The sequence below is a fragment of the Balaenoptera musculus genome, chromosome 11 (assembly GCF_009873245.2).
Source record: "Balaenoptera musculus isolate JJ_BM4_2016_0621 chromosome 11, mBalMus1.pri.v3, whole genome shotgun sequence".
In the NCBI taxonomy this organism is placed as follows: Eukaryota; Metazoa; Chordata; class Mammalia; order Artiodactyla; family Balaenopteridae; genus Balaenoptera; species Balaenoptera musculus.
The window spans coordinates 79,030,923-79,045,478 of NC_045795.1; the positions used below are offsets into that span (position 1 = coordinate 79,030,923).

The window sequence follows — 14,556 nt, forward strand, 5'->3', positions numbered from 1 at the left end:
CTCTGAAAAATTTTGTTGCCCTTCAAGTTTGTGAAAACTGGATTCTCTATGTAAAGAAAAAAAAAAAAGGGTAAGATTTAAGGAAACAACATAATAAAGGCACATCAATAGATTTGCCGAAGCCCCTGAGCAACTCTGTGTTATTCTTTGGAGCATCGGATGAAAACTAGAAATACTCTCCCCTGAAAAACGCACACATGAATTCACAAAAACATTTGCATCAATGTCTGGAGAGTCACAGACCTCTTAACATCCATCCAGGGCACTGGGTTAAGAATCTGGATTACAGCTGCATCCACCTTCAGTCTAGAAGCCGAGGGGTGGAGACAGGTTAAACATGTCCCTGTCACCACAGCTGCCCCTCCTGACCTATTTCTCCTACCTGAACTGTTTCCTCCAATCTCCAAATTCTACCCCATTCTTCCCAGTCTGTCAATTTCAGGAAGCCCTTCTCAGCCAGTGCTATCTGCAGAAATTTCTCCTCTGACCTCACAGTAAGTAACTTATCAGTGCTGCTATTTTGGTCCTTAATTGTACACTCTAAGGATGCTTGCCTGAGGATACCTGTATCTGCGTATGTGCGTGTTGCCTGTATAACTAGACTGTGAGCAACACCATTTATCACACTTCCTGGTGGATCCTCCCAGAACCAACCATGTGGAAAACTAACAAACAGATATGTGGTCTGAAATGAAATACTTGTCGATTGAATGCCTCAATCAATCTTTTACCCCTTTCCTTACTCCTTTCCCTAATACTTTAAGTTTAGTTCTCTCTGCTCCTTCTGTCTGGAGCCCCTTTTTCCCAGGACTCCCTAGCAAACTCCCATTTATGTTTTGAATCTCAGCCCAGAACCTGCAGAGAAGTCCTCTGTCCCCCACTTTCTACCTCTTTTGCCGCCCTCCTCCTCCCCAACTTCATGGGATAGTCTCTGCAAAGACCTCTGCCGTGTATCTACATGCAGCGCACCATATGGCAGTGATTCCCCATGGGTGGTCTACCCACTGCAGAGGATATGTGAGGCGCACTGGGTATGTGGTACACGGAGGAACAGGTTCACTTGTTCATGCATTTATTTTAATGTGCATTTGTAACAATGTAATTAATATATCAGACCCATGATTTCACAATGTATTGATTAGGATGAGGCTAAGCGAAAAAGAGAGACAGAAAGTCAGTTTCAAGAAAAATAGTGAGTGAGATAAGAATAGTGAGTCCCCTTGCTATGGTTTTAGAGCAAAATCTGTGAAGGTGGGGTGCGTTCATTCAGTCAGTATTTTTGAGCACAAGACAGACATTTGGAAAAGGTAGGTGTTTTGTAACATGGGCATTTGCCTTCCTAGGAGGCAGGGACAGGACCTAACTCAGCTCCACACCCCCCAGAGTTGAGGCTCAGGCATGGTTTGCTGAATCAAATCATGCAGAACTGCATTAAAAAATTCTGTCACAGAATCAGCTTTGCCTCCTTAAAACACTATTTTTTCTGCTCCCTGGAACAGAGGGAAAGCAGGAAGAGGGGAAGGAAGATCACAACTCCTCCTCCCCCACCACATCCCCAAGTGATACAAATATACCGTGTTACAGGAGCCTATCCCAATCTAAGCCCACCGGATGGCTTTTTTTGTTGCTTCTGTCATCTTCCCGGCTGCTCTAGTCAGCATAAAAGCTTGCTTAGGCATGTGCAAAGAGCGGTCACTGCCCTTAGCGCAATGAACCAAGGGCTCTCAGAGCCTCCTCACCGTGAGGGGTGGTCTTACCCACCCAGGCATTTGCTAACTCCAAGGAACAAGGAGCTAGCTATGGGTGGGGGGCGGCGGGGGGGGCGGATTTACTGCAAGAGAGGAATAGCAAAACTCGAAAATTGCCCAGAGGGAAAACTGAGTCAACCAGCACCTACCGGAAAAGACTGGAGGGTGGGGATGGAGGGGGAGGTTGCAGAGGGCTCTCCCCCAGGAGGCAGCTGAAACCCCCCAGTTCTGAAGGTCTTTGTGTAAGAGGTGAGGGGCTGTGGTGGGCCCAGGGGGGTGTGGCTGGCTAGAGAACAAAGAAAGGAAAAGGGAAAGTCAAAGGTGCTTCCACTTTTCAAGGTGACTTAGTTGAACGAATCCAAGATTGAACTGGCTCTAATCACTAGTGATTCATTTTGAGAAAATCACAAAGGGGCTCTTTCCCCTCCTCCGCCCCCCCCAGTTTCCGCTTTAGGGATTTCCCAGGCTAAGAGGGCAGCCCAGCTTGAGTCACTGGGTTTAAGAAACCAAGAAATGATAACATGAAACAGATCGACTACCCTTCTAAGGACTGTTAACCCTGTATTTACAAGAATTCTTTTAACAATAATTTACCTACAATCAAATTTGGATTCTTGTAAATCTGTTTACTATGAGACTCCTGATTTCTTTCTTTTTTTTTTTCTTTTGCACTATATCTTCCAACTTGGAATGATCAGAGGTCCCCCTAGAAAAAAACGACAAGTTGAAATTCTCATCATTTATGTCTGCTGCTCGTTACCAGGTACAGGGAGCAGCTCTCCTTCTTCAAGGGGAGTGGTTAGGTATCTTTAATAGAGCGATTTCACTGGAGCATCAGTATAATTTCATTTCTATTTGACTGAGAATAACTGTTAGCATTTTTGAGTGCCTGGTGTATTCTAGGCACTTAACATACATCATTTTCTTTATTTCACAAAAGAATCCAATGAGATAAGTAATATTTCCTTATTGAACTGTTAAGAAAACTAAGACCTAGGTAAGCTAAGTCATCGAACCACAACCACCCAGCTAATTAGAGGCAGAGCCAAGATATGAACGTCAGGTTTTATCTGTTCCAAATCATAGGTCTTTGCACTGCCCTTATTGATGTTCGAGAAACTCTATAGAGAAAGAACTTACGGAAAGAAAAAAGGAATGAGATTTAGTAGAGGAGTCAAGTAAAATATGATTTATCACAAATATCCATAACGTATGACATATCTCTTGCTATGAAATAACTAAACAACCTCACTTCTTTTTTCATAAGCACTGGTCAGCCTCCATGAATCTCCCTGGGCATGTGCCCTAATGTCCCCTGTTCATCTCCAAGTCAGATAACCTCAAACCACACTGACATCACAATATTTATTTTGTTAACGGTTGGGAAGGTGGGGAATGGCCATTTATGGGACATGCATTTCTTATTAGACTATTTAATTCCTAGTATTTGTGAGTACCAAGAGCCCAGTGTTCAACAATCACTCATTTGACATTGCCAAAGGTCACTTGGGAGGCAAAATTGTCCCCAGTTGAGAACCACAGATCTAAAGGCCTTGGTATAGTGGTAGGCATACAGCAAGTATTTAATAACTCATGCTATGATTGTTTACACCCCTATCTGCTCCTTCTTCCTTTCCAAGATGTCTTTTCTTTGACCCCTTCCAAATAACGCCATGTCTTCTGCCCCATCACTTGCATTCAAAACCACCCTCCTGAGGAGGGAAACTGACAAGCCCATTTACATTGGGAGTGTTTTCATTTTAATCAGGGTACAGCACCCTAAGTCAAGCTTAAAGAGGTTAAGTTTAGGCAACAGTGATCTGGGTGAAGCAAGTATTTTAGGGAAAATTTCTTCCTAAACTCTCAGAGGACAATCTATTCAAATTGTAATGTACGTTGCCCACTTGTAAGATGTGAATGAGTGCTTCTCAAAGTGTGTTCTCTGGAACACCAGTTCTGAGGGTATGGGAGTGTTATACAGTAAGAAGGTCCTTTGGTGAAAAGAATTTGAGAAATTCTGGGTCAGTCAAAACTAAACAAATCTCTTTACTTCTCAGGCCTGCTCAGAGCTTTTAAAATGCTACTATGCACTGCGATTATTCATGAAGAGATATGGTCTGTAGCTTTTCACAAACTCATTTTTACAGAGCACTAATTTTTATGATAAAAGCCCTGCAGAAAGTAGGCATAGAGGGAACTTTCCTCAACATAATAAAGGCCATATATGACAAACCCACGGCCAACATCGTACATAGCACTAATTTTTGTAGGCCAGGGGTCAGCAAAATACAGCCTGTAGGCCAAATCTGGTCTACTGCCTATTTTTGTAGATAAAATTTTATGGTAACACAGCCACACGCATTTATTTATATATTATCTATGGCTGCTTTCAGACTACACAGTAATTTGAGTAGTGACAGACACCCTAAGGCCTACAAAACCGAAATCCTTCACTATCTGTTGTTTGAAGGAAAACGTTTATCAACTCCTATTACAGACTGAATGGTCTGTGAGATACACACTAGGAAACACTGTTTAGAGAACCTCAGTACTGGAGGATTTTTAAAGGTCACCTAGTGCATTTGTGGCAGTGTGACTTCACCATGACCATATCCTTCAGCATCAGCTGGGGAGCTTGTTAAAAATGTAGATGCCTGGGACCCTGTCCTGACCCACTGAATCAGAACGTGTAGAGGAAAGGCCCAAGAACTGGTGTTTAAACAAATCACCTGCCAATTCTTATGCACAACTAAATTGGGTACCCTTGACCTCATCTGATTGTTAATCTAGTACCTGAATATCCCCCTCGTGGATCCCTGGCCTCCTTTAAACCTCCATGGTGGGGAACTCACTGCTTCCCAACAGTCCCTTCTACTCTTAGTCTGGAATAATTATCAGAAAGTTCTCTATGTGGAACACGAATGTGTCTTCTAGGAATGTCTCCCCGTTGGCTTTCACTTCCTTCCAATCTCACTTGTTGCCAGATGTGGAATATATTTAAGCAGGAAGGCAGAGGGCACAGTTACTCAACCAAAACCTACATTTTCTTCTTCTCTAGATCTAATATTCCTCAGGAAGCCTTCTCTGGCTTCTCTAGACAGAATTAAGTACATCCTGCCCTGAACTCTCAAAGTACCCTGCAGGCTCCCCTGTGCGTGCATTCTCCACATTTCTGCAATTCAGGGTTGTAGTGAAAGGCACAGACATCTGACAAAGTCAAATAAACTTGAAGCCCTACCCCAGCCAGTGGATTCCTGGTGGTGGGCCCTTGGGCAAGGTACTTTCTCTTGGGCCTTCGTTGTCTTATCTGTAAAAAGGGTATGATCATAGCACCTACCTGGGGAGAGTTCTGAGACTATACCAGGTGCAGGGCTTAGCTCAGAGCTGGTTTCCGCTAAGTGTTCAATCAATGTCAGCAAGGAGGTGATAAGGTTGATATGGCCCCCACTGGGTGCTGAACTTCTCCAGGGAAGGGACGGACCATCTATAACTTATCTTGCTTTGGACCCCCAGTGCCCATCACACAATAAATGCCTAAAAAGAAAAGATTTACTAAAGGAATGATTAAGTTCTAAAAAAGGGCAGATAAAACAGTGGTCAAGAGCAATGGGACTGGAAGATCATCCACCCAGTTTCAAATCCCTTCACCACCTGTTGCTTCATGTGTGGTCCTAAGGAAAGAGCTTGATTTCTCTAAGTTTTAGTTTACTCCAGGGTAAAATAGAGTCCTTCCTTGGGTGGTTGGGAATATTAAGTAAGATAATGCAGGCAAAGCATTTAGCACATAACAAAAGGTCAATAAGTGCCAAAAATAATAATAATAATTGTTATCCTTATTACTACTATTACCATTATTGTTAATAATATCCCCTCTACATGCCCCAGTGGTTGCTGGGATAAGAGGCTTGCCTGGAAAAGATACCTTTGCTCATGGAGAAGTCTTATCTCTGGGTTTTTTTTTAATACTTTCTACCCTAGATCCCTTGGGAAACAGATAGCCAGGGAGACAGCTTGAAGTTGGGACTAGGATAATGGAGGCCTATGCAAATCCATCCAAGAATTATACACATAGTAAATCCTGGGGCTACAAAGCTCTGCACGGTTAACATTTCCCTCCAAGCCATAAACCAGACACTGCTCTTCCCCCCAACTGTTTGTAGCATGTTAGGTGCAGATTTAATTAAACTCCTAAACAAGGAAACGATGGTACCCAACGGAGATGGAGGAATGTCTTGTGTCCAGACCAAATAAAGGAGAAACCATAAATACCAGGGCTCTGAGACATCAACATTTATACTCAGAAAGCTCTTCTTACTGCTAAACCTGACTCTTTAATCCCTCAGAGGTCTGCCTTGATTACCTCCCTCTGAGTTGAGACTTTTGGCCAAATATGAGCACCTGCTTCTAAAGAGGTCAAGTAAGTTGAATGTTTAATGTCCTACTCTATGAGCTGGACACTGGTCAAGGCCCTGGGGGCAAAAGATAGACACACAGTTCTTTCCCTTATGGAGCTAATAGTCCAGTGGGGGACAGAAACATCAACCAGAGAATCACATTCATAAATGTAAAATTACAAGGAAGAGTATTACGAAGTAAAGACTCAGCGGTGCTTTCAGATCATATAATGGTTAATTGTCTGCAAGGAGGACAGGGAAATTTTCCATTGGGAGCTAATAAAATCAGTGGAGATCTGATGGATGGACAGGAGTTCTTTAGATAACAGGAACAGGGGATTGGTTTGGAGAGTGATGCTGGCAGAGGAATAGCATGTGCAAAGGCCCTGTGAAAGGAGGGAAGAAGGTATCTCAGAGGAACTGAAAGGAGGCCTGCATGGTGATAAGAGCAAAGAGCATGGTACAAAATGAAGCTGGAGAGGAGAGGGAGGTCAGAACTACGGCAACACATAGTCGGCCTAACAAATATGGTGTTTATTGTAAGAGCAAAGAGAAGCCATTGAAATATTATGAGCAGTGGACTGATGCAATGTGCATTTCAAAAAAAATCAGAAGAGACTAGATTGAAGAGACCAGCTGGGAAGCTATTACAGGTTGTCTGGCAAGAGACGATGGTGGCATGGACTGTGTGATGACAGTGAAGCTGAAGAGACGTAGACGACAGACCCAAGAGATGGAACTGAGATGAGAAAACAACACTTTAGATTTGAAACTAGGAAATGCATAGCTCCATTCTTCTAAAATATAACATGGGAATTTAAAAGCCTCCAAAGATAGAAAACAGCAAGTTATTCAGTCTTACTAGGCAATGCTAATGACATTATAAATCCATACTGCTGCATTACAAACTTAGCTTAAGAACTATTTGCACGATTTTCAATAAGGGTGCCAAGATCATTCAATGGGGAGAGGACAGTCTTCTCAACAAATGGTGTTGGCAAAACTGGATGTCCATAGCCAAGAGAATAAAATTGGACTCTTACTCAATACCACATACAAAAATTAACTCAGAAATGGATCAAAGACCTAAGACTGTAAAACTCTCAGAAGAAAACATAGGACAAAAACGTCATGGTATTTGATTTGGCAATGATTTCTTGGACATGACACTAAAAGCAAAGGTAGGAACTGAAAAAATAAACTGGAATTCATGAAAATTAGAAAATTTTGTGCATCAAAAGACACTGTGAACAGAATAAAAAAGCAACCCACAGAATGGGAGAAAATATTAGCAAATCATATATTTGATTAGGGATTAATATGCAGGATCTATATAGAACTCCTAAAACTGAACTGCAAAAGAGAAACAAACAAACAAAAACCTGATTCAAAATAGAGCAAGGATCTGAATAGACACTTCTCCACAGAAGATATACAAATGACCAACAAGCACATGAAAAGATGTTCAATATCACTAATCATTAGGGAAAGGCAAATCAAAACTACAATATGCCACCTCAAACCCATAAGGAGGGCTCCTATCAAAACATTTAAAAAGCAATGTGTTGGTGAAGAAATGGAGAAATTGGAACCCTTGTGCACTGTTGGTGGAAATGTAAAACGGTAGAGTTACTGTAGAGAACAAAAAATTAAAAACAGAATCACCATATGATTCAGCAATCCCACTTGTGACATATATTCCCAAAAGAACCGAAAGCAGGGTCTCAAAGAGATGGGCACTCCCATGTTCACAGCAGCATTATTCACAATAGTTGAAACACGGAAACAGCCCAAGAGTTCACTGACAGATGAGTGGATAAACAAAATGTGGTATATTCAGACAATTGAGTATTATTCAGCCTTAAGAAGGAAGGAAATTCTGACACACGCTACAACATGGATGAAACGTGAGGACATTATGTTAAGTGAAATAAGCTAGTCACAAAAAGTCAAATACAGTATTTGACTTTTTGTAGTACAGATGCTACTTATATGAGGAACTTAGCGTAGTCAAATTCATAGAAACAACATGGGGTGTATTTTTCAATTGGTCGATGAAAAGAGTTCTGGAGATGGATGGTGGTGATGGTAGCACAACATTATGAATATGTTTAATACCGCTGACCTTTCCACTTCAAGTGATTAAAATGGGAAATTTTATGTTATATATATTTTACCACAATAAAAATTTGGGGAAATAATCTGGTACAAACTTAAGGATTCACTGTGAAGGGCACAACATGGAGACTGACTGCCTATGCTCTGGTTAAGTGGAGTATATAATTCCATGACAAAAATTCCAAGTTAAAAGAAAGGACTATCTGTAGTAGTACAGAGGGTTTGAGACTAGCATCAGAGGCAGAAGAGAGTGAGTTCAAATCCAACTCAGCCACTTCCTGGCAAGTGACTAGTAATACGTTCATCTTGACCCTCAGTTTTCTCATCAGTACAAAGGAAATGATGAACCTGGCCTTGTTGGGTTATGATGAGGTCAGAAGGAGATTAGGTGAGAATTAAATGTTGATCATGTGTTTCAGTTGCCTGGTACTGAGCCTGGACTACATATATGTTAGCTTGTATCTCCAAATAAAACACTGCCCCATAGAAACAGACACAACAGAAAGATGAAGGGTGATTTCTTCAAGGATGGGAAAGTTGTACCATGTTCTCCATCCCTAGCAAGATAGAAGATCATCTTCAACAGTGGCTGATGGACGAGAATCACAGGCGTAGAGCAACCTCTCACAAGCCTAAGGATAGGGCAATGTGTTTCAAACTTTCCTGGATCACAATCCTCAGAAAGAAATACATTATATGCTGTGAGCCAGTAATACACTCTGCTATTGTCCATTTGATTTCATTGTATTTCATTAAAAAAAAATCTGGTCATGACTCACCAAAGTGATTTCCTGACCCTCAGGTCACAACCCACAGTTTGAAAAACACCCAATTAGGAAATTCACATTCGAGCCCTTTCAGAAACACTTCCGGAAACACCCTCACCCTATGGAGGTTGTTCCCACACTTGAATTTCCTTGGCTTATATGATTCCAGGCTGTGCCACACCATGAATTCATAACTCTTCTCTTGCCTCCCTAGAAACATTCACTGTTGGTATGTCCTTCCTACCCTACCCTCCTAGTCTCCTTTGTTACTTTACATCCAGGAGACCTCATTTAAGGTGCTGGGACAGTTTAATATATATTTATGATGGTGGAGGTAAGGGCAGATGACCAGAGAAACTAGCATCTGTTCAAGTTACCTGTGTTGGCCCAGCACCGGCTCTGTGCCTTGCACTGTGCAAAGCTTAGGAAGAGGTGGCACATGTTTAGTCCATCTTAACCAAAACCAGAATCCTCAAGAAACATTTTTTTTTGTGTTACATTGCATTCAACCACTATGACACTTGATCATCCACAAAGGGTATCTATAGAAACTTTACACTGGATTAATTAGGATACCATATTCCCAGACCATGCCAAGTACCCAAGATAACCACATACTTAGAATGGAACACAACTGCTTTTTTACACAGAGAAAAGACACAAAGGGATTTCAACACTTATCCTTGAGTCGGAAACGAACTAAGAATCACGGTTGACTTTTTTCTTTGTGAAAAGTTTAAACATGTATTACCCCACGTTACTGACTCTGTCAAATATGTGTTTAATTAGGTAATGTATATTGCCTCCATGTTTTCAGACCACATTTTTTTGTAAACATCTGACTTGATAAGGCAGCTGTGGATTTTATTTATTTGGAATCTCTGATCTCCACTCATGGTACCCTGAAATTTCCTTTTATGGTAGACAATAGATTTTGAAATTAAGTAATTAAGGCTGTACTGCTGAGAAGTAATACATCCATTTATACAGGTCAACTAATTTTCAAAAGTATTGTTCACCTAACCAAAAAGGAAGTGGTCCACACCTCTAAAAATCAGAGGGCCAGTCATCACTTTGGACACATGATGTGCTCAAATACTCACACAGAGCTGACAATGTACTGATAATAATGAGCTAAGGTCCAGAAAACGTTGTGAAATAATGTGGTGGTTAAGAACATTAGAAAACAACAGAGTTATTGGAAATGATAATGTGGATATTTGCACAGTAGTATGTACTATACAAAATGTTTTCATTCAGTTGATTATTCATCCTTATAGTCATCATTTATGAAGTGTCTGTGAGGTATAATCAGTTTGCTAGATACCTCATATTCATACTTTGTGAGTAACCCCAGGTGTGCTCTGCTTGAACGAAACCTTATACATAAAAGTCTGAATTGAATATATACCTCACAGATATAGTGAGATCCATATGAAGAAAACTGTTGAGTTTTTAAAACTACATACATACTTTAAAATGTTTCCTTTACAAACACTGAAACTACAGACGTTTGGGGAGATTGCAGACCCCAAGGATAAGGGGAAAGAGGCTTAGGCTTTGGAGTCAGAAATACCTAGCTTCAAATCCTTGAAATTAACTTAAACCTCAACTTTGTCATCTATAACTTCTGGAAGATAGCAGTATGTATGTCAAAGGATTGTGGACAAGCACACAGGATGTAATGCAGCTCAAGTTCATAGCACAATCAAGCACAGGGTAAGCTCCCAATGTCAATATATTAGAACTACTCTGTAATATAAGGTTTATTTGCATGGTACATAAAATGAAATATTTCTCAGTGGTTGAAATACACATATTTTTCAAATATATGGGTTTGTTCTATTACCTATGATGCTGAAGAAGAATGATTATATGAGGAATAAGCTTGGCAGGGAATATGTCAGCATCAAATATTTGAATTTTCATGTTTTCACAACTCTTATCCCCTAAATGAAATCCTTTTGACACTCATCTTATTTTCTTGGGCTTTTTTATCTTGCTCACTTACTAAGTACTCACACTGTGTATTTGAGGATCTACAGAACTCACGTGAGACATAATCCCTGCTCTCACAGAGTCTACCTGCTAAAAAGACAAGATGTACTTGAAAAGGTAATCTTTGGGAGTGGGGATTGTGTCGCTAAACTTTGTGAAAGAAAGAAAGCAAGTTATTCACTCCTTTCCTCATGTCTTGCTCACTGGGTGGCGGTTTTAATGAGATAAAAATACTTAACCATCTTCTTGCACTTTCAAGTTTGATGAGTCTTTCATTTGAGTGAGAAGAAAGCCAAGCTGAGATGTCATCATACTAAGGTACTTTAGGAAGTCCATAATCATTATAACAGTAATATCATTCATTAAGTCCCTACTGAGCGCTGGGCACCCAGGGAAAGTTTTGTTGGGTCGAATATAAGTAAATACTTTTAGATTAAACCTATTTAACTACCAAATGCTAAACATATATTATTGATTAATAATTAGAATGGACTTACTAGTTGCCATGTACCTAGTTAAGCAGTTCACATACATTATTTTTTATTCTTTGGCTGCATTGGGTCTTTGTTGCGGTGCGCGGGCTTCTCATTGCGGTGGCTTCTCTTGTTGCGGAGCACAGGCTCTAGGCGCGCGGGCTTCAGTAATTGTGGCTTGGGGACTCAGTAGTTGTGGCTTGCAGGCTCTAGAGCGCAGGCTCAGTAGTTGTGGCACATAGGCTTAGCTGCTCCGCGGCATGTGGGATCTTCCCGGACCAGGGCTCGAACCCGTGTCCCCCGCATTGGCAGGTGGATTCTTAACCACTGCGCCACCAGGGAAGTCCCACATACATTAATTTGTTTACCTAAAACAATGATCCCAAGACATGAATATATCATCCCTATTTTATAAAGAATGATACTAAAAGTTCAGAGAGCTTAAATGATTTGTATAAGGTCACAGGACCCAAGCCAGGTATTCTGACCTCCACCCAAACCCACACTCTTAACCACTACACTGTTTATAGCAGGAAGCCCACATAAAATGTACTTTTTCCTCTCACAGCACATTAAATAAATGTATTGCTGTACTACTGCCCCTTACTGGCTTTCAAAAACTTTACCAGGTGATCCCTGAACTTTATTTCAAAATGTTACCAGAACATCAAATATCTCTCATTGTTCTTTAGGTCGACACACATTAAAAGAAAGACTTGTGAATTAACAGATAAGAAATGGATTAAGATCCTGGAGAAGTCTCTCTCCTTTTCCAATTCCTCACCACCAGATCCATTTCAGGGTCTACTCTGTGCTGGCTACGGAGACTGGTACTATGGGTACAAAGATGAATAAGACTTGTTCCCTGACATCAAAGTACTCACGGTCTAGTGGGGAGGCAGCCACATAATGACGATGGGGCTGTCATTGAGAGAGGCAGGGGATGCCATGGGTAAAGGAGGATGTTACACTCAGCTTTGCCTCGGAGAGTCCTAAACGGTGGAAAAGAGTCATCCAGGAGGGAAAGAAAGGAAGGGTACATCACGGAAAGAATATAGGCAACATGGTGCTTTAGAGTCTAAGTCCGGGCACTCCTGGGACGTGACTACTGATGTCAGGCCTCACTAAGTACTCTCTATCTCTCTCAAAATACCTGGGACCTTCAAAATAGAACTCTAGTAGGTGTGTCCTGGAACTCGAGAGTCCCAGGCATTGAGGCTACCATTGTGCAGATGCTTCCTACACCAACACATGGAAACAGTCCACTATTTATTGATTATTTTAATGCAGTGATTGATCATGGTTGCTGATGGAGATTATGAGTTTTTGAGGATTTGAGCACACCGTTTCCGTCTCCTGAGGGTCCACCTTCTGAAATCAATGAATGCCTCACGAGCTTGTTCTTTCAGAACCGAGACCTTCAAAAAGAGGCCCGGAACTTCCCCAGTTTCCTATGAAAGACATTATTCAAATGTCCTCAAGTGACAGATGGTGTAATAATCTGCCAAAACGTGCTCCTTACACTCTGGGGTCAGCTCTGTTTTACTTAAGAGTTTTCACTCACACCAGTACCATCTGGCGTCCACGTCCTCTATCTTAAGCTTCAAATAAATCCTGATTCACCTCAGAAATGTTTGCCAAGAGTCTGCTTGCTAGAAAAATGACCAGTTTCTCCCCTTTGAGGCACGCCTTTGCAATATATGACACCTAAGAACATGTAATAAATGACTGTCCATCGGAATACACCTTCGGACGCTGCAGAAGACACTGTTTGGGAACAAAGGTTGGGCAACTCCAGCTAAATATTTTTCGTGTGTGTGTGCGCGGGGGCGGTGGAAATCTGGCAAGATGACACAATTTTCTTTTCAGCTGGAGCATCCTAATCCGAATTAAAGCTACATGTGCTACATCAACATTCTGAGTCAATACTGCTGACGTTCCTTTGCCAATCATCTTTTCAGCTCACAGAATGTGTAAGTGTGGGGCACATTTCGATCTGCTGATGTATGTGCACAGAGGAAGAATGGATGGAGGCTTGAAGATGGACTTCAAATCCTGCAGGGATCATGTGCTCTTGTGTTCCTGGCAAATCCTGAGCAATGCTTTTGTTGAGTCTGGTGTCAAGTTTGTGGCTAACACCTTTCTAAAGGGAAACATAGGGCCTTGATGCTCATACTTTCTCTCTGGGACAACATAGGATTTTCATTTTCAGAACAGGTACATATAGGATTTCATTAATAATCCAAGGTGTTATCTAAGCCTAGTTTCGTGTCCAATGCACTGTGGAAAACGCCTCAGGCGTTTGAGCTAAGCCACTAAGAAAGGCAAGGAAGCTAATCCAGTTACTCTTTTTTGTGCCAGCCATTTGACCCACTGACGTTCTGAGCACTGGTGTGCCTGCCAAGACTGGAAGCGGACCACTCCTGTACTTTTGCATTGACTTCCCCCTGAGAGCAGGAAAGCATCCCTTTCCTTTTTCAAGTGGACCCGGATGCAGAGTCAACCAGTTTTAACTCCTTTTCGAGCTTGATTAATAGTCTTTTGAGTCAATTCCTGGTAGGATGTGCATCCTACACATATAACTTTTTTTCAGAAATAGGGAAATGAGTAGTTCCTAAGATTGGAGCCAGGAAGAAAATTTGGAACTTCACCAGGTTTTTTGCTTTTCGGGGGGACAGTTATAAAAGCGATTAAGGTAAATTTATTTAGAACATCACTCACACTTCCATCATCTAACAATGCTTTACCATTTTTATTTTATTTATTTATTTTTTAAATTAATTTATTTTATTTAGTTATTTTTGGCTGTGTTGGGTCTTTGTTGCTACACGTGGGCTTTCTCTAGGTGCGGCGAGCAGGGGCTACTGTTTGTTGCGGTGCGCGGGCTTCTCATTGCAGTGGCTTCTCTTGTTGCGGAGCACGGGCTCTAGGTGCGTGGGCTTCAGTAGTTGTGGATTGTGGGCTCAGTAGTTGTGGCGCACGGGTCTAGTTGCTCCGCGGCGTGTGGGATCCTCCTGGACCAGGGCTCAAACCCGTGTCCCCTGCATTGGCAGGCAGA

The 14,556-nt window shown here is 41.5% G+C and overlaps 1 long non-coding RNA gene across 1 annotated transcript in view; it reads left to right on the top strand.

Annotated features, from left to right (window-relative positions):
- LOC118903391 overlaps window positions 1-14,267 on the top strand; it is a 247,347-nt gene extending 233,080 nt beyond the window's left edge. Inside the window, exon 3 of the long non-coding RNA XR_005021807.1 lies at window positions 13,460-14,267. This is a non-coding gene — a long non-coding RNA (uncharacterized LOC118903391). The remainder of the gene's footprint in view (window positions 1-13,459) is intronic.
- The last annotated feature ends 289 nt before the right edge of the window (window positions 14,268-14,556 follow it).